Source organism: Lynx rufus, unplaced genomic scaffold (assembly GCF_022079265.1).
Source record: "Lynx rufus isolate CCGP_SWC_20201006 ecotype Redwood Valley unplaced genomic scaffold, mLynRuf1.p SCAF_3, whole genome shotgun sequence".
NCBI classification, from domain to species: domain Eukaryota; kingdom Metazoa; phylum Chordata; class Mammalia; order Carnivora; family Felidae; genus Lynx; species Lynx rufus.
This window is the reverse complement of record NW_025814845.1, coordinates 69,623,744-69,644,464: the sequence shown is the minus strand read 5'-3', so window position 1 is coordinate 69,644,464 and position 20,721 is coordinate 69,623,744.

The following is a 20,721-nucleotide window of genomic DNA, read 5'->3' as shown; positions in this document are numbered from 1 at the left end:
TCTGAGGGCATTCTAATACTCTTTAAGTGATACATTCTTTAAATTTTTTTTAGTGTTTATTATTTTGAGAGAGAGAGAGGGAGACACAGAATATGAAACAGGCTCCGGGCTCTGAGCCTGTCAGCTCAGAGCCCAACATGGGACTTGAACCCATAGAACATGAGGTCCTGCCTGAGCCAAAGTCGTATACTCAACTAACTGAGCCACCTAGGCGCCCCTAAATGATACAGTGTTTAAAGTGGACTTAAATTATTGATTTTTTTTTTCTTAAAAAGACACCATTATTACCCTCATGGAGCCTCATGGAGACTTTTATTCATGAGAATCAACTAAAAAATTTGGAACTTGTTTAGCCAATGAGATTAAGGGAGTGAGGTTAAATAGTAAACTCAGTGGGACCGTGGCTAGGGAAGTCATATGTTGGAGACCCTGTGTCTACACTAGAATAGGATGGGTATTTTGGGATTGGTCTCAAACAGGAAGTCTCTCTTTCCAGCCAACCTCAATCACAGCAGCATTGAAGGCTATACCTGCAGCAGTATGGGGAACAATATAGAAGCTTGTAGTTAGAGAGGACCCAAAGAGGGCTGGGGACAAAGCTGCAGAAATGTACAAATAAAAAGTCTAGCAGCTTAGGTTCCTGTTGGTATGGAAGATGCATTTTGCCACAATTAGCAACCAGTAATTAGCATTCTGCAGAATGAATGTGAGGGGAGAAAAGCATTCTTTGAAATCGGTTTATGAAAATTTTTATTTAAAGTAAGGTATTTGAGTAAGCTTTGGTAGAAAATCCATTTTAAGGTTAATATGAAAAAGTGACCATTTTAAAATAGAACAGAAGAAGAAAATCTGAAGAAATAGGACAAAAGCTGGACAACAAAAAAAGCAGTTAAGGGGCACCTGGGTGGCTCAGTCAGTTGAGCATCCGACTTCGGCTCAGGTCATGATCTCACAGTTCTTGGGTTCAAGCCCCACCTCAGGCTCTCTGCTGTCAGCACAGATAAGCTGTCAGATAAGCTCCCCTTATCTCTCTTCTCCCCCCCCCAATAAATAATACTTAAAAAAAAAGGAGTCAAATCAGTTATTTTTCTAGCCACACCTGACTAAGGTTTTTTCTTTTGTTTGTTTTGCCAATTCCTATTAAGGAAGAGCTCACACTGATGTTTCTATTCCATGGCATAACATTTATGGTTTAAAAATATAATTTAAAATAATTAGTAATTAAAATATGGTCCTTTAATGTTTGAATTCTATAATAAAATGAAAATCCATATGTCATCCCATAGTTTTGTGCCAACAAATATTTATTCAGTGAATGGAAAAAAAAACTCTATTGTAAAAAATATATAATTCTCATGTAAATTGAGTCATTCCTGATTATTTTCTGTTGCCTTTTTTAAAATGTCTATTTGTTTATTTTTGGGAGAGAGGGAGGGAATGTGAGCAGGGGAAGGGCAGAGATAGAGAGGGAGACAGAGAATCCCAAGCAGGCTCAGCACTGTCAGCGCAGACAGAGTTTGATACAGAGCTCAAACTCACAAACGGTGAGATCATGAGCTGAGCTGAAATCATGAGTCCGATTCTTAACCGACTAACCAACTGAGCCACTCAGATGCCCCATCTGTTGCCTTTTTAAAGTCCCAAGTTGAACATCTCTTCTAGGTCCTATTAGAAGTCACTATCAGGCAGAATGGATTACACCTAACTACAGGCAAGATTCCTATAGTTAAAAAACTACAAAGAGGGCCAGCCAGGTGAATGCTATTTTTTACAGACCATGAGGTCCTCTGAGGACTGGCGTTCTCCTGCCTCTACAGCCTTATCTTTCACTGACTCCCTTCCTTATACTCCATGCAACAAGCACACAGAACCCATTGGAGCCCCTAAAGTACTATGCTAGGTATAAATTTCCACACCTTTGCTCACACTGCACGGCACCCATGTCTAGAGTATCTCTTTAGTCCCCTCCACACCTGCTTGTGAAGTATTTTCTTTTCAGACTTAATTCACATTAAACATCAAGGCATCCCCTATAACGCCTTTTTTGACCTGAATAGAAATAACCACTTCCACTTTTGTACCCCTAATGCACCCTGCTCATGATACTTTATTGCCATTACATGCTTGTCTCCTTACACTAAGTGAACTCCCTCCAGGCAGGGGCTTGGTCTTATGTTTGTATCCACCATTTCCTGCTAGCAACTCAGTGAATGTTTGAGGAACAAGTGAGCAAAGGGGCACACCTTTAATATAATGCTTAATCCCAAAGGGGCACCTGGGTGGCTCAGTCAGTTGAGCACCAACTCTTGATTTTGACTCAGGTCATGATCCAGGGGCATGGAATTGAACCCCACATCTGGCTCTGTGCTGAGCATGGAGCCTGCTTAAGATTCTCTCTCTCTGTCTCTGTCTCTCCCCCTCCCCCCCCGTCCCTCACCCTGCTCGTGCTGTCTCTCTAAAATAATAATAATAATAATAAAATAATAATGCTTAATCCTATAGATGCTACATATAATACTTGCATTTAGCATCAACTCTAAGGAGCTAGAACAACTGCTGGGTTCTTAGAAAAATATGAACAGTAATCCCCCTTTATCTGCAGTTTCTCTTTCCACAGTTTCTTTTTTTTTTTAATTTTTTTTTTTAAAGTTTATTTATTCTCGACAGAGAGACAGAGCATGAGTGGGAGAGGGGCAGAGACAGGGAGACACAGAATCTGAAGCAGGCTCCAGGCTCTGAGCTGTCAGCACAGAGCCTGACAAGGGGCCTGAACCCACAAGCCATGGGATCATGACCCCAGCCGAAGTCGGAGGCTCAACCAACTTAGCCACCCAGGTGCCCCTCCATAGTTTCAATTACCGGCTGTCAACAACATCTGTAGGCTGATAAGCCTCTTTTTGACGAATCATCAGAAGGTCAATCGAGCCTAACTCTACATCATAATGCTACGTCATTCCCCCCGTGTACCTCATCTCATCTCATAGGCATTTTATCATCTCCCATCATCACAAGAAGGGTGAGTACAGTACGAGATACTTTGAGAGAGACCAATTCACGTAGCTTTTATGACAGTATTTATTATAATTGTTCTATTTTATTATTATTGTTATTAATTTCTTACTGTGTGTAATTAAATTAAACTTTGATCATAGGTATGTAAGTATAGGAAAAAATAGCCTTTTTATAGGTTTCAGTACTATCCGCAGTTTTAGGCACCTGCTGGGGGTCTTGGAGTTTATTTTTGCGGATAAGGGAGGGACCGTATACACATTTAAAGACACCGTTGCAGAATCTGAAGAGCCAGGATCTTCCCCCCTTATCTGTGGGGTTGTTATACCTTTAACTTGTCTGGGTCTCAGGTTTCTTGATAGAGTTAATCTAGATTCTTTTTCAGGTCAGTTCCAGCTCTAAAATTCTGTGATTTTATGTATCTTTTTAAAATTCATGAGAAGTAAAATATTGACATTGTAATAGGAAGAGAAAACAAGTTGTAGACATAGAGACGACACTGAGATTGTAAGAGAAGTTCAGATGAAATACCAGAAAGGGAAGATTTTGACACAAAGCTTCTCTAATAAACTGGCAGTCAGGTGAAAGTTGAAGAGTCTTTAATATGTTTTAAAGGAGACTATCATGTATTTTTTTCCTATATTTTAAATCATAGATAAAAAGTTAAGAACAATTTTACAATAATGTTAGTAAAAATAAAACTTTTTCTAAGAGGGCAATCACTTCCAACCAATGATTCTAATGACTCAATCTTTAAGGTTCTGTGAATTTTTTATCCTTACCTCCCCAAATATGTGTTTTCTTGAGGCGTATTCTCAGTGTGGGTCACATGAATTTGTTTCAGATTCTGTTACACTGAGAGTGGGAGATTGAAGAGAAAGTGACTGAAGAGGTTGGCTTGTTTCTTTCCTGGAAAATGCCGCCTGTGGTTTTAGGAGGCAATTTCGTTGCCAAACAGATCCAGAATATCAGGCTTCTCCATAATCTGGAGATGTTTTTAGATTTTTCTTTCCCGCACTCACATCCTCTTCATTTCCAAGCATCTGTAGATGTGACTGGTCTAGACAACCTGTTAATTTCAATTTGAGATGAAATCATCTAAGAGTTATCTAAAATCAAAGTTTGTGATCACATTTTGTCCTCTTTTAACCCATTCACTCATAACAAATTTCTACTGCTTATTTTTACCCTAAGAAACACTTCCTCATAATTATTATGCCCTCAGCATTTACCTTTTCTATCATAACAAAGAGTGAGCCCAGAACTTCTGCCTTTGCTTGTGAAAAGGAAAAATATTCAAAATAATAACAATAACAACAACAATAGTAGCAGTAATTGTATGTTTCATGGGAAACCTATAATATCTAGATTTTAAAATACACATTATATCCAATATTCCTAACAACTGCATGAATTCAGTATTAGGATCTCAATTTTTCAGATAATTAAATGAAAGCCAATTACTGTGCGGTCATATCTATATACATGATTTCATTCACTCCTTGCAAAAACCTGAGTATATATTTTCCAGGGTCAGTAGAGGCCCAGCGAAGGGAGTGACTAGTTTCACCTGTCTAGGTTGGAAAGGCTTTCTACGGGATGCTGGGATGCAATACGGAGGAGGAACTGGTGTTTAGAGACTAACTTCTAAGATGTGAATCAAAAGAATGAGCATCCAACTTTGACCAAACTTGGTTGAAAACAAACAAGTATGCAGCGAAAGCTCTAAGTTACCATGATATTGGTGAGAAATCTTATAAAGAGAGTGAATAGTTTTGTTTCTTAAAGGCTCAAATCTAATAAAAATGCAGAGCTTTATTTACCTGCATGCCAACCAGCTAGTGTCATGCTATGATTATGAGCCATACAGTGTCAGAGGATGTCAATACATCTTGGCTAGTCTTATGCTGCTACGAATCACCAATTCAAAACACACAGATTAGTGATTATGGGTTAGTATCATTAGCTTCATGCTTACTACATACAATGGCCTAAAATATTAGTTGTTTTCATTAGCTAAACTTTGAGTGAATTGCTTGTCATATTTTAACAGTCACCATATACCTAGATAAAGGGAAAATTCAAAGGCACAATTTCATAGCTAGCCTTATGTCTTGCTACCTTTCGATTCATTATAGCACCTACCATAATTGGGACAGGTATTGCTGGCTGTACACCAAAAATTCATCTTCTTCAGAGTAGTTGCTGGGAAGCGGCTGCCCAGTTGAAACTACGTTTTTCAGCTTCCTTTGCATCTAGGCATGGCCATGTGACTAGTTCTTGCCAATGGAGCATAAACCAACTGACATGCTTTACTTTCAGGCTATGGTGCCTGAAATGTTAATTGTGCCTCCTCCACAGTCTGCCTCCTCACCTTTTGGCTGAATGAAGAGGACCATGAAGCATTTTTGGAGGGCAGAGACCCAAGGAGGAGATAGCTTGAGCTGTCTGGTGACCAGGAACCCTGACATAAATATTATATGAAACAGCGATGTGCTCTATGACCTCAAGTCCCTGACATGTCTTCCAATAGCAGGTCTTACCTTAATTAATGCAACCCCTTCCATTCCATTATAATGATCAACCCATAGTTTTTGAATGTTAGCAGCTAGGCTCCAGACCACTAAACTCTTGAGACTGGATTTACATTATCATGCCCTAACTTTATATATATAATTTTTGTAGTATAATTTCTACCTATATGGAGAATTTTTCATTCATTTTTGCTTCCCCATTCCTAAAACTCTAAATTAGTCCATGTTACATTACTAATATGTTAAAATTTGATTTGATTATTTTATACAATAAGGATGTGACCACTTAACTCCAGAAGGAGATGGTGTATATCTCAATTCCAGAGGGAGTATCAATAGATATTTTAAGTAATTTGGATAGCAGGTTTCTCTTGGGCCTCTGTTTTTGTTTTTCTCACTTTTACCCAAAGAGAATTAGCTTTGGTATAGATTTTTGTGGATAGCATCAAATGTTGGTAACCAGGGAACCTGACTTTATCTCGACTATTATCGACTGTTGACTATTATCTCGACTTTATCTCGACTACAAACTCCATTAAATATTGTCAAATTAGCTTGCCTCTGAGAAGAAAGAGGCTAAGCTATCATCAAATAAATGACAAACTGACCTTGCAACTTCTCATTATTCACACAACATCATTTACTTTTATTTCTTAATTAGGCCATTTGTTTTTCGGAGCACCTTTTGCTTTTCACCAGGGGCCAGACAGGGGAAGGTAGAGATGAAGTTAAAATCAACCTACCTAGTTATATTTGAAAATTTAAAGTCATGTTCTCTAAGGGTTTTGGATGACTTCTATTTCCTGGAGGGAGTATGTTTTTGGATTAATTTTAGTCTTAGGTGACTTTTACCAGATCAAATATTGTGGGTGGTAAATTCTAAGGCACTTGAAAAATTTTAAGGCACTCCACCATGGTTCCTAATATGGACATAACCATAATTAGAGGAAACATAGATTACATTAGATACTGTTTATGGTGGGAAGCTGCAGTTTTGACCCTGTCCTGTATATCTCACTGATATTCCCCAACTTATAACAGTCTTTTGGTTCTGTGGATCGTAGCTTGGCCAGGGGGTTAGCCAGAGTTCTTAGTGAAGTAAAGAGGTCATGTACAATGTATCAGCAAAGCTGGTACACCCACTTGTCTGGGTTGGGGAGGAAGTGGAGGCTGGGGTCAGGCAAGGGGCCTTTTTCTGCTTTTAGACAGTGGCAAAGCATCTCAGACTGGGGTTTCATTTTATTTTTGTTTATGTGGAGTTGGTCCAGACACAAGTAAAATTGCGGTGTCTTAACCTCTAGTAAGATTTCAAACATACATCTTGCTTCATCAAGGTTGGTCTCTTAAGAATGCAGTTTGTATCTCAGAGATGATGGCATTCTAAATTTAGAAGGTTAAAAATGACACACTTTCATTTAAATCTCATAATCTTTGGGGACGTAAATTAATGAAAAAAATTTTATTTTTCTTTTTAAGAAGAAGGATAAGAATCCTATACACAGGAAGTTAATTTGCCTACAACACATTTTACCTTCATAGTATTTTTGTAAAATTGGGCAACTGATTTATCTCTTATGATTCTCTCATGTGTTCCAAGTTTTATCCATGTAAGCCAGAAGACAAGAACCAGGAAATAAAATCAGTTAAATTTTATCCCATTGTACCAGGTATGTGTGAACACATGGCTATCTGTGTGTAGATCTTTCTCTCACACAAAGGATTTGAGTTTGTTTTTTTTTTTTAACAAAATCCATGAAACATAAAAGCATATAATACATAGTTGAGAGATTTGGGAAAGAATGCTAAGAAATCAATAAAATTTATAACTTTTGGAGCAAATTTTAGTATAAAAATATAAAATGCCTAGTTCTATACATTGGTTAATAAATATTCATTTAGTTTCTTTGAAACAACATAATTTAGTATCAAATGCTTAAAAACATTGATTGCACTCAATATAGTTAAAAATATATACTGTGTATATCTGTTTGGCTATTAAGGATGACATTTCCCAATCTGGTACTATTGTCCTCGTCCTGGAATCTCCCAAGAAGCTGGAGGAGGGATGGTAAGAAGGCAGGGCATTCAGAAAAGAAGGGGTATTCTTGACCTGGCTTTATTTTAGCTCCAAGGCAACTCAGGTTCTGGATGGGCAGAAAATCACTAAGATTGGAAATCAGAATAGAAGTTTTGGTTCAAATAAAAACCAGTGTCTTCAATAGTAGTCAAATCAGTGTGTTCAGAACGCAGCACTGGAATTGGCATTATGAGCTAGGGGATTTCTTCTTGGCATCTGGGTCTTCTTAAAAAAATTTCTTGGGGCGCCTGGGTGGCGCAGTCGGTTAAGCGTCCGACTTCAGCCAGGTCACGATCTCGCGGTCCGTGAGTTCGAGCCCCGCGTCAGGCTTTGGGCTGATGGCTCGGAGCCTGGAGCCTGTTTCCGATTCTGTGTCTCCCTCTCTCTCTGCCTCTCCCCTGTTCATGCTCTGTCTCTCTCTGTCCCAAAAATAAATAAACGTTGAAAAAAAATTAAAAAAAAATTTCTTTATTAAAAGATTTTTTTAAATGTTTATTTATTTTTGAGAGAGGGAGAGACAGAGCACGAGTGGGGATGGGGCAGAGACGGAGAGGGAGACACAGAATCTGAAACAGGCTCCAGGCTCTGAGCTGTCAGCAGAGCCAGACGCGGGGATCAAACTTGGGAACAATGAGATCATGACCTGAGCTGAAGTTGGATGCTCAACCAACTGAGCCACCCAGGCGCCGTGGCATCTGGGTCTTTTAATCAGGTGCCAAAGTGAAAGACTTCAGCTGTCTTGGATATCCTTTGTTTTAATTTTCTAGATAAGGGCCCAGTAAACTCTTGGACCAAATCCACCAAAGTTTATTTTTGTAAATAAAGTCTTGTTGGAATATAGCCATGCCCATTTATTTATATAGCGCTACAACATTAGAGTTGAATTGTTGGGTCAGAGACTATATAACCTGCAAAGCCTAAAATATTTAGTATTTGGCTCTTTACAGAAAAGGGCTCACACCTGTTCCAGATGAAAAGCCTTTCTTATTTTAGTCTATTCTTTAACTCAAGCATATGAGTCAGACTCTCATCCTAGTTCCCACCCTGTCATTTCTGGCTACACCAAGTCATTTTTGAGTTGTGATGAACAGTATTCCATGTACAGTCAGTGTCAGATGCATAGACATGGCTTTGAACCATGCAATACAATGCTTTTTGTTTTGTTTTCACTCATCTTGATAATGTTCTGATTTACAGTCAGCATAGGACACTGAACCAATGATATTAAGGTTAAGTGGTTAATGATTTTGGGATCTCTTCCTAGTCATAAGCAATAGCTCACTAGATACAGTTTTGTAAATGTACTTGTTATTTCTGCCAGATATAAATATCCCTATTTATTTATTTATTTATTTAACGTTTATTTATTTTTGAGACAGAGAGAGATAGAGCATGAACGGGGTGGGTCAGAGAGAGAGGGAGACACAGAATCTGAAACAGGCTCCAGGCTCTGAGCTATCAGCACAGAGCCCGACGTGGGGCTCAAACCCACGAACTGCGAGATCGTGACCTGAGCTGAAGTCGGACACTTAGCCAACTGAGCCACCCAAGTGCCCCTAAATATCCCTTTTTATATGGGCTCATCTGTCACTTTATCTGTCATTTATCTGTCACTTTTCCTGCTATTTCCATGTAGTCCCATGTAAGATAATTCTGTAATTATTCCTGTTCTTGCCTTCCTCAAAAATCTTAGTATCATTTATAAATCTGGGAATGTTAGTATGAATAATTCTATTAATACTTTATTTATTGTCTTTTAAACATTTAAAGTGCTTTCAGATTGATGATCTGAATTGATGGTTGTAACAGGGTTTTCCTCTGGGAAAGGGATCTGATTGGCTAGAGATAAAATGGGAAGGAAACTTAAATTTAATGGCTTTTAAATTTTGCATGCAACACATGATGCATTTGTTATCTATTATTACATAGCAAAATTACCAAAAACTTAGCAGCCTAAAACAACATACATTTATGGACTCAGAGTTACTGTGGGTCAGGGATCCAGGCCTGGTTAACTGGGTCTTCTGTGTCAGGGTCTTAATACAGCTGCAAGGGAAGTGTTGGCCAAGGCTGGAGTCTCTCCTAAAGGGCTTGCTTGTGGAAGAATCTGCTTCCAAACTACATGGTTGTTGGCAAGATTCAGTTCCTTGAGTACTATTGGACTAAGAACGTCAGTTCCTATTTGTTTGTTGGCTGGAGCCTTCCCCCCACCCCCATTCGTCTCCGACATGACAGCCAGCTTCATCAAAGCCAGAAAGCCAAGAAGGCAGTAGAAGTCTGCTAGCAAAATGGAAGTCAAATTTTATGTAACCTAATCATGAAAATTACATCACATCATTTTCGTCCCATTCTGTTTGTTAAAACAAGTATTTAGGCCATTCTACAGTAAAAGGGAGGGTATTACACAAGGGCATGAGTACCAGGAGTTGGGAATCGTAGGAAATACATTTTAGAGTCTGCCTGCCACAATGTGTGTGTTTTAACTATTTAGAAAAATTAAGTAAATAAAAGTGTTTTTAGGCATCCGAGACTAAATGAAAATGAAAGTCTTAGTGTAATATATGGAATGTGGTTCATTTTTGTAAATAAAAAATAGCATGTGCATACATACATATATACATGTGTGTGTATATATATATATATACATATATGTATGTACAAAATGATAACAATGATACAAATCAAATGGTTAGTGTCTTTATCTATTCAGGCTTCTATAATAGAGTACCATAGACTGATTTATGAGTAACAAATACTTTTATGTTTTATGAGTAACAAATACTTTTTAACAAAAGTAACAATGAGTAACAAATACTTTTTAAAAGTTTTTATTTAAATTCCAGTTAGTTAACATACAGTGTAATATTGTTCCAGGTGTACAATTTACTGATTCAAGACTTAAAACACCACTCAGTGCTCTTCACAACAAGCACACTCCATGAATAACAAATATTTATCTTTCGCATTTCTGGATGCTGGGAAGTTCAAGATCAGGGCATGGGCAAATCTGATGTCTGATGAGAGCCCACTTCTTATTTCACAGACAGCCATTTTCTTGCTATGTCCTCACATGAGGACAGGGGTGAGGGAGCTCTCTGGAATCTCTTTTACAAAGGCATTAATCCCATTCGTGCAGGCTCCACCCTTATGACCCAAGCACATCCCAAAGGCCCTAACTCCTAATGCCTTAACTTTGGGGATTAGATTTCAACATATGAATTTCAAGGGGGCACAAACATTCAAACTATAGCAGTTAGCAATAATTGCTTCTGTGGAAGGAAATGAGAAGAAATGGATGTAAAGGAATTTTATAGTTTAACCTATCTCTTTTTCTTCTCAATATGACAAGAAAGTGATTAGAATCATTTTATAAAGTTGCAGAGGATAAATGGCTTTCCAGTGCCATATGGTAACTTAATTGCAGGATCAAGATTCAAAACAGTTCTCCTGAACATCAAAGACTTTTTTTCTCCTATGTATTAATTATATTATTTATTTACTTCAAAACTAACTTTTTTTGTTCAGAAAAATTGTTAACAATTTTAAAAGCTACTTTTACGAATTATGGGTATTTGTTCCTTTGGTGATGCATGGCTATCTTCATTGGATGGCCATTTCTGTTCAATGTATCTGGTAAGTAAGCCGTTTTTAAGCCATGATAAAACAGAAATTTGTATTTAATTTTTTAAAGTTTATTTATTTATAAATAGAGTGAGTGTGAGCAGTGCTTAGCATGATTCTCCTTTATTGTTTTTTAAAACTTATTTATTTATTTAAAAGTTTATTTATTTTAAGAGAGAGAGGGAGAGAGAGAGAGAAAAAGAGAGAACTGGGGAGGGGCAGAGAGAGGGAGACAGAATCCCAAGTAGGGGCTCAATCTCATGAACCATGAGGTTATGACCCGAGCCAAAACCAGGAGTCAGACACTTTACCAAGTGTCTGGTACCAACACAGACACCTCGGTTTATTTATTTACTTTGAGAGAGAGTGTGCAAGTGGGAGAGGGTCAGAAAGAGAGGGAGAGAGAGAATCCCAAGCAGGCTCCATGCTGTCAGTGCAGAGCCCCATGCACGGCTCAATCTCATGAACTGTGAGATCATGACCTGAGCCTAAATGAAGAGTTGGATGCTTAACCAACTGAGCTACCTATGCACCCCTGTATTTTATCTTATGCTATATTTGCCAGATTAAGCAAATGAAAATATAAGATGCCCAGTTAAATTTGAATTTCATATACACAATGAATAATGTTTTATTATACATATGTCTCAAATATGCACACATTTGTAGAATTTGGACATACACTACAAAATTGCTCATTGTTTATCTGAAACTTACATTTGACTAGATGTCCTGTATTCTTTCTGGAACTCTATCCTCTGGGCAATGAAAAAAGCAGTGTAGGTTCTCAAGCAGAAGGATTACATAGTAAAAAGGAATTTTAAAAGGATCACTCTCTACTTCATGACTGTCTGTGATACCCGAAGATCTTCATTCTTCTCTTTCTTACCAGGGCCCAATCCATTCAACCAACATTTATGAATGCCTGCTGGGTGTGAGGTACTGCACCTGCTACTGGAGATACAAAATCAAACAAGCTTCCATTCTCACCCTCAAAAAATTCAAAGCCTTTTCTTTTTAAAATGTTTTTAAATGTTTATTTATTTTTGAGAGAGAGACAGAACGTGAATGGGGAAGTGGCAGAGAGAGAGGGAGACGCACAATGTGAAGCATGCTCCAGGCTCTGAGCTGTCAGCACAGAGCCCAGCGCAGGGCTCGAACCCACAAACCATGAGATCATGACCTAAGCAGAAGTCGGATGCTGAACCGACTGAGCCACCCAGGTGCCCCAAACTCAAAGCCTTTTTTGGCCAATACTTGTTATAGGATTTGGGGGGAGATTATTAAAGGTAAGAATATAGCAAATCTGAAAAAAACAGATCAAAATGTTGTGAATGTCTCTTAGCTCTCAAAATTTCGTACTTTGGGGTGGTTTTAACAATTATAAGCACAGTATGCTTAAGACAATATTTTTGAAAATTGAGAAATTAAAAAAATAGTTTTAAAGAGTTTTTGTTTTCTTTGAGTCCTTATCATTATTTCTATTCTTCTGAAATAGTCACTGAAATATCTCTGTGGAAGTATAAAGAAGTAATATAATTTTGTAGAATGTGATTAACCAACATAAGTTTGCCAAATTTGACTTTATGATTATATTCCAGGAAAATAGAGAAGCAAAACTCAATAAGGAAATAACGTGCAACTAAATTTTAATAAACGTCCCAGAGATGGAGCTTTGTGTCAAGGTCCTTTGTACCTTGATTTAGTGGATTTTTTTTTCTGTTTTAAACACATTATTCCTTGAAGTTTATTCCAGTGATGTAACATAGTTGGATGACTGACCAGTTAGTTACTGCATGACTTCTAAAGTTTCATGTTTTTAGATTGAGTAACAGCCTTCTGGTGGGGAAAGGATGACTATGTGTAGCCACAGAAAAATGGAAGAGAGAATTGGAGTGTGTTGTCCAAGGCCTGATTGCTCGCAGATCCAGGGCTCACATCCTCCTTGCCTGGCTCTGGGTCAGAGGGAATGACCTTGGAGCCTGCATTACCAAGCCCTCATGTCAGCTCACCTTTGGCTAGTTTTAGTTAATGGGAAGCCAGGTCCCCCCTCCCCCACTGCCACCCCTTCTCTCTTGTCCTGCATAAGGCAGCATCTCTGACAGTGCCTGTGCCTTCCTCAGGGTCCCAGCTTTCATGTGGTGTCCCAGGACCTGTGCTATGCCATTCCTTTTCCCTCCCTTGATTTAGGGAGAGCCATGGCTACCTGATGTTTTTGCCTCATGGAGACTATTTGTCTTCTCAAGTCTTTCATCTTCCATAGTATCAATTCCCTGAGTTAAATTCTTTCTGTTATATGTACTTCAAATGGCTTCTAGTTTTCCACATAGATTTGGGGAACATGAGAGTTATTAGAAGAATATCCAGAAATCAAGGATCCACATTTCTCTCCTTGGCATCATCTTCAGGACTTTTCAAATAACCAAATAAACACCTGTTCCTTTGTCACTAATGCTTTCTCTGTTTCATGGATCAGAGATTGCTCAGGGTCTTCCAGAGCAGAGGATTCCTGAGAGTTTTTGGCTGGTAGAGCATGAAACTGTCTTTGCCTCAAACCAAGTTTTCCTTTATTTTGTGAACACATACAATTTCCTTTTTTTTCCTTCAATAGAGGGGGGTTAGTATCATTTCTAGATCAATAAATCTTAAAATAAATATATAAGTGAAAGGAGAATGAAATGGGAAAAAAAGGAATTTTGAGATAAGGGAAAGACTATAGGAAGATGAAATGAAATCAGATAATATAACTATTTTCTTTGAGAAGGGCAATAACTTTAATTAAAAGGGGATTAAAAAATCTATTTTCTCAGAAATGTTACTCAGAATCCTGAAGTTCGTTAACACATTGCAGATATTTGTGTGAAATCATAAACTGTACTAAATATAGGAAATGATGTTTGCTATAACGTTGTAAATAGTAGCAATCACAACCTCTCAGTGAGCTGTGTTTGCTGGCAAAGGAAAGGAAAACATTTCATAGTGAAAGCAGTGTGTTTTGTCAAATGGGCAGCAATAGCACAAACCTGATGAAAGGGAGAAGGCAATCGCATGTCCTTGGTTTAATATACAGGTGTAAAATGCCTTACTCCAGAATACTTACATCCTGGTGAGCTAAGGGCCTTGTTAGCTAAATTGTTTAAAAAGATCAAATGTTGATGTAGGATTTGAGTAAATCATAGTTCCACTCACTGCTTTCTGGCATCAAATATAAAGAAGACAAGGTCTTTCTTAAATGTTCCAAGGCTTGACTGTTGTACAATATAGCATTACCCTGAAGGGCAAGGGCTCTGCAGTCAGGCTGCCTCAGTTCCAACGCTGCCTTGCTCACTTCCTAACTGAGGCATCTTGAGCTAGTTAACCTTTCTGGGCCTCTTTTGTAAGATACAGACAAAAACAGCGTCTCTTACATAATGTTGTTGTGAGAATTAAACACACTCATAAAACTTAGGCCAGTACCTGGAACTTAGTAAGCCCTCAATAAAGGTTAAATGTTAGTATTACTCAGAGATGATCCCTGTGATTTTAGAGCTTGTGTTAAATTCAAATATGGGAAATACATTTGAGATAAATGCATAAAGTCATGTATTATATTAAATGTAAGAAATTCTGTTGGCTTGTAACTTGTTCTATCTTACAAGAAGACAAAAAAACAAAAACAAACACAAAACAACAAAACAAAACAACAAAACTCAACAGTGATAGGGAGAGTTGACAGACAGGAAGAAAAACATTTAATATGAAATTCCTTTCAGGCACATTCTGCACATGTATGTTGAAAAGAAATGTGTCTATATGCTCTAGTAGCAAAAAAGCAGAATAATTGGGACTGGGAAATCTGCAGCAGCATAAAGTCACTGCATTTAGATGGACAATATGTAGGAAATATTAGGTCTGAAACTGTAACAATTAGCATATGTACCCTCTGTTTCCTGAGAGTTTTTAGGTTACTGAAGTCAAGTGACATTTTTTGACAGATGGAAATTTGTAAGCTATTTAGGGAAATAACCACGTGTCTTAATGGGCAACATCACCTTTTCCATAACTGTAGATGAAACTTTGAAAAACAGTTTAGATAGAAAACAATTGATAAAAACCTTCTTTCTTTTCCACTCTTTCCTGCTCTCTTTCTCCCTTCTCTCTTTCTTCCCTTCTTCTGATGGATAGTGGTCCCAATCTTCATATTAACAAATATCAACCCAGCAATAAAGGCTGCCAGCTTCATTTTTAAGTGGACATCCATTTTGTCACTGTCATTGTTAGGACACCAGTTTTGTAGCAGGCGCTGACCAAGTCCTGCTATGACTTGGATGGTTGATAGGGTCCATGTAGAATTTTCAGTATGAGAACTCTGGAAACAAAAGATTTAAACAGCACTATTTATAAATGCAGTCAGGTTTAGGAAAGTGTGAATGATCATGCACACGCTTTCAGGGAACTTATGATCACACTCTTCCCCCTCCAGAACAAAGTTAACACTTGTTGACTCAAATAAGTTGGCATTCCCATCTCATCCAATTCATTTGGCTGGGACAAGTCTATATGCCAGTGTGGGGATGGCCACATGATTCTTCTAGGAAAGATAGGAGTATATCAGTGTGATTTTGAGTTCATAGGCATTGAGCAATCCTTCTTCATAGTGGATTCATTGACCTACCTATGGCACTTTATGCCAAACACACAGTGTTTTGACACCAATCCCTCCTCTTTAGCATTTGGAAACATCTGTGGTTTTTGAATAGAAAATTAAATACTCAAGTGTGCAATGGTAGCACAGAACATTTATTAAAGATGACCTTAGAACAACATTTACAGAACTAGAAATAAGAGCACATGGATGTGAGTAAGATAATAGTCACCATGTGCCCAGTCCTAAAGGGAGATGAGTGGGAGGCTCCAAAACCCAGTTTTCTGTCTTTCTCCTGATTTTGTTTGTATATTCTGTGGAATTGCTACCACATCACTGCTCCTTGACTTCCTCCTACCATGAGACTCTATACCATTTTGCAAACACTCAGAGGGCCCAGAGCAGCTAAGGTAAATGTAGTTTATTACAATTTCTTAGTTACTAGTTTATGAGCAGAGGAGAGGCAAATGACTGTAGTAAAAGCAGTGAAGTTTGACAATGGACAACAATAGCACAAAGCTTACAGAGGACAAGACGCTGGACTCAAATGGGGCAACTGTTCCCTTTTTTCTAAATAGCACAATAGTGCTATTTAATTATTTAATTAATTATTTATTTATTCGGTTAACAAAACCCAGTGAAACAAAACCCCTGCCTTCCAGGGGTTTGAATTCTAATGGCAAGGCTAACTATAAAAAAATTATAATAACTTCTAATATATATAACATATATTTAATATAATATATAATATATATGTTTAATAAATATAATAAAATATCATGTAATGATAAGTGTATTAAAATAGTGAATTATGGGGCTCCTGGGTGGCTCATTCGGTTGAGCGTCCGACTTCGGCTCAGGTCATGATCTCACAGTTCGTGGGTTCGAGCCCCGCATCAGGCTCTGTGCTGACTGCTTGCTCAGAGCCTGGAGCCTGCTTCAGATTCTGTGTCTCCTTCTCTCTCTGCCCCTGCCCCTCTCACGCTTTGTCTCACTCTGTTTCTCAAAAATAAATAAATGTAAAAAAAAATTTTTTTTTTTTAAATAGTGAATTGTGTTCATAGTGTTGACTATCAAAATACTTACATTCAAATTTGGCCATTATAGAATCTTTTATTTTTGCCTTTTTAGAAAATCATGGAAAGAATGCTTCTTTGTAAATACAATCAACATAGTCTGCTTACTGTAATAAGGAATAATTTGGAAGGTAACTTGGATCTAAAGAAAAAAGGTATCAAATACCTATTTTGGGTTCTAGTTTATGCAGTTTTTTTCCAATATGCAAAGTTAGGTTTGTGAATAAAGCTCTCATCTCTTTAACTTCCTGTTTAAGTAATAAAACAGAAGTCTAGGAAAGTCCATTATGACCAAGCGATAATGACAGTTTATTCATTGGAGAACTTTGTTTTTCCCTTGCCCGTAAGCATAGGCTTAGGAAGATGAAACCCTCACCACAGCACATGTGTACATTTTGCTGAATTGACCAAAAATTGCATAATCCAAGTCCCAATCTAGAAGTTGGGAATTACACTGGAAAACCTAAATGAAACTCACAAAAGACTATAATTATAAAAGGATTAGTATTTGAGACCCCAAAACTCAGTTGTTTAAAATAGTAATTACTAGAAGCAAAATTCAATAATATTTTTAAAATTTATTCTTCAAAAACTGGTCATTAGAGGGAAAATTCTATACCTGTTATGTAGAAATCCTTCTTTTAAAAAAATTTTTAATGTTATTTTTGAGAGAGAGAGAAAGAGCATGAGCGGGGGAGGGGCAGAGAGAGAGGGAGACACAGAACTTGAAGCAGGCTCCAGGCTCTGTGCTGTTAGCACAGAGCTCGGCACAGGGCTTACACTCATGAACCACGAGATCATGACCTGAGCCAAAGTTGGATGCTCAACCAACTGAGCCACCCAGGCACCCCCATAGAAATCCTTCTTTAGCTGGCTGGAAAAATAAAGTATTAAAAAAAGTAACCCTGTTCCATTGTATTTGTTTTGCATGTTAGTTAAGACCTTTAGAGGTACTGAAGTACTTAGAATATCCAAGAAAAAACTTTTTAGTCTACTTTCATTCTTTCCAGTATCTTTCACATTAATGTACTAGGGTATTTTTTCTTGATTATATACCAGGGTATTATTATCGATTATATGGCAATCTATCAAGACAAAGATGCAGATTGAGACACTAGTCTAATCAGGATTACTCGCCATTAAATTTAGGAGCGTAGATGCAACACATACCTCTAAGTTCCTGTTTTCTGCTACTGTTAAATCAGCACAATATTGACTACGTACTTCATTGGACCTTTACAGAAGGAATCGGTGTGAAGTCTCAGTGAGTCTATGTAATTGTCTTGCCTTAATGTGAGATTCAGTGTAAACTAATATGCCAAGTGCTAACTATCTATTGTGAAGTTCCCTCCCTGGATGGGTAGAGTTGGCTGAGATGCCTGGTTTTCTTTTTTGAGCTCATGTATTTTCTCTTGAGTTTACTCACTTGGCTTGCAATAAGAACTTACTGAGATATTAATTCAGAGACAGGAGGAAATATCCTGTCAGGAAATATCTTGTCAGTTGTTAGTATATAGTCCTCAAGATTTTTTTTCAAACAAAACGTATCCAGTACATAACTGTTAACCTAACATTAACAAGCCAGAGGAATGAACCTGACTCTCCATACCTCTCCTTTCCCAGTCTCTCCCATTCTGAAAGCCTCTCCTTCTTTTTCAATTGAAGTTCACTCTCAGCACTCAGTCATTCAAGAAATTCTTATTAGCAATTGGTCTATATTGTCTTTGATCTTTTTAGATATTTTTGCAAGATAGGCATTATTAAACATATTAGGTAGTTGAGAGGTTATGGGTTAGGGCCTCATAGAATGTCTTAGTTTCACGCTGTTTATTGACAGAGTGTGAATTTGACCTAATGTCCCTGCTCTTTTCATTCCACAAGAAGAGCAGATATAAGAAACTTCCATTTTTGAAATTGTCATGAGATTTTAGAATTCTCAACATTCTTAGTCCTCTCTTCAAATATTTGGATACTGTAAGGTCTATCCCTATTTATGCTCCTCTTTTCCTCTTTTAAAAATTAAAGAATTTTTTTTTTTGGATAGGATTATCCCAAATCTCATAATCCCCTAAAATTAGTCTCATTAATTTTGCATTTTACCTTACCATCCTGATTGACCTCAGTTAACATATTGACAAGCCTCCTTGGGCAGCCCTTGGCACAGGGCTTGCACTCATGAACCACGAGAAATTTTCAAGGAGAAAATTGAGTCATGCCAGTCAAGGTCATACACAGCAGGAGGAGGTGCATAGCAGTTGGTGGGAGGCACTGAAGGGAAGGAGTCCTGCATCAATGCAAACGAAAGTAAATTATTGAGACATTGTTCCAGGAAGCAGAAAGCTGGTGAGAGTTTCGGGAAATATATGCAACTCCATGAACCAAGAAATAGTTCAAAAGGTGAATCAAGATGAAAAGCCCAGGAGAAGAGGCAAGGGACTAAAACAAGATGGCCAAGGGCCAAAAGAAATAAACATAAGGTGAAGTGTGGTTCAGGAACAAAACCTTCGATTGTGGTGACATTATCCTTTATGCATTTCTTAGCTATATCCTTAAGACCCAGTTAAAATGTCACTAAGACTAGAGTTTTGGGTCTACCTCTCTATGATAAGAAATTCTTGTGTTATAGATATCTGAGTTAACTGCTTGGTGAGTATTATGTGGTTCTTCTGAATTCCTTTTTTTCTAAAGTCATCATGATGGGGAAAAGAGACACAAATATAATCATAGGAAATTTTAATTGCATGCTTAAATCCTCCTAACACCTCTATGAGTGAAGTATATTATTATTTTCATTGTACAGATAAGAAAATGGAGGCAGAGGAATGCTGAGTAACTTTCTCATGTTTACACAATGGGTAAATGGATTAGCAAGGATTTGAATTGATTACTATGCAGTGTTTTAGGAGATAAAATAATGATACAGTATAAACAAATGAGGATCCAGTGAATTATTCTTGGATGAGGATCAGAGAGAGTTCGGCTAATGGGATGCCATATCTCTTATGGGTCATCTCACAACTTGGTGCCCATGCAAACATTACCTCTGATTGTGCTGTAACATTAATATTACCCTTGATAGTGTTCTCATTACCCAGATACTAAAAGCAATACATGAAAAAGGATTCATCCTGATTTTTCTTTTACCAACCCTCCTCCAAGTTTTAAAGACATTCTCATTCCACAGGGCTGGGGTGTCCCATTCAACTTAACATTTGTTACAGAAATTCTAGATGTGAATAATTTTTCATTGCCTGAGCTGGACATTTTGTAAGAAATAGTAGAGTCAGATAACATGTTAAAATCCACACGACAATTTTTATGCTTCAAGTGGTTTGGATAAAGGGAGAAGTTGCTTTCTGAACAAAATGTTTCCTGTGAATAGTTCTTCCTGTAATCATTATCCCAAGCATAAGAGTAGACTGGGCTAGAAATATTAGTTCAATTTCCTTTTCATGGTCATGGGTCTTTAACAAAACGTCCCATAAGAAAAGTTCAACAGGACAAGGAAAATTATCTTCCCAAGAATTTGTCAGTTAGTGTGAAAGGTCTAGTTTCTCCATAGTTTTCACCTAGTTTTAGGTTGTATGATCATAGGCTTAAAAAATTTCTACAGTAGTGTACACAGCAAATGAATTTAAGGGGAAACCATGGCTAATTCCAGTGCTCAGGAAATGGAGATTTTTGAAAAGTGATTTTGTCATTCTGAATAATTCCGTAATTATCATTACACTTACTTCTAGACGTGGAAAGTAATGACATTGAAGGGATTAATTATTAATA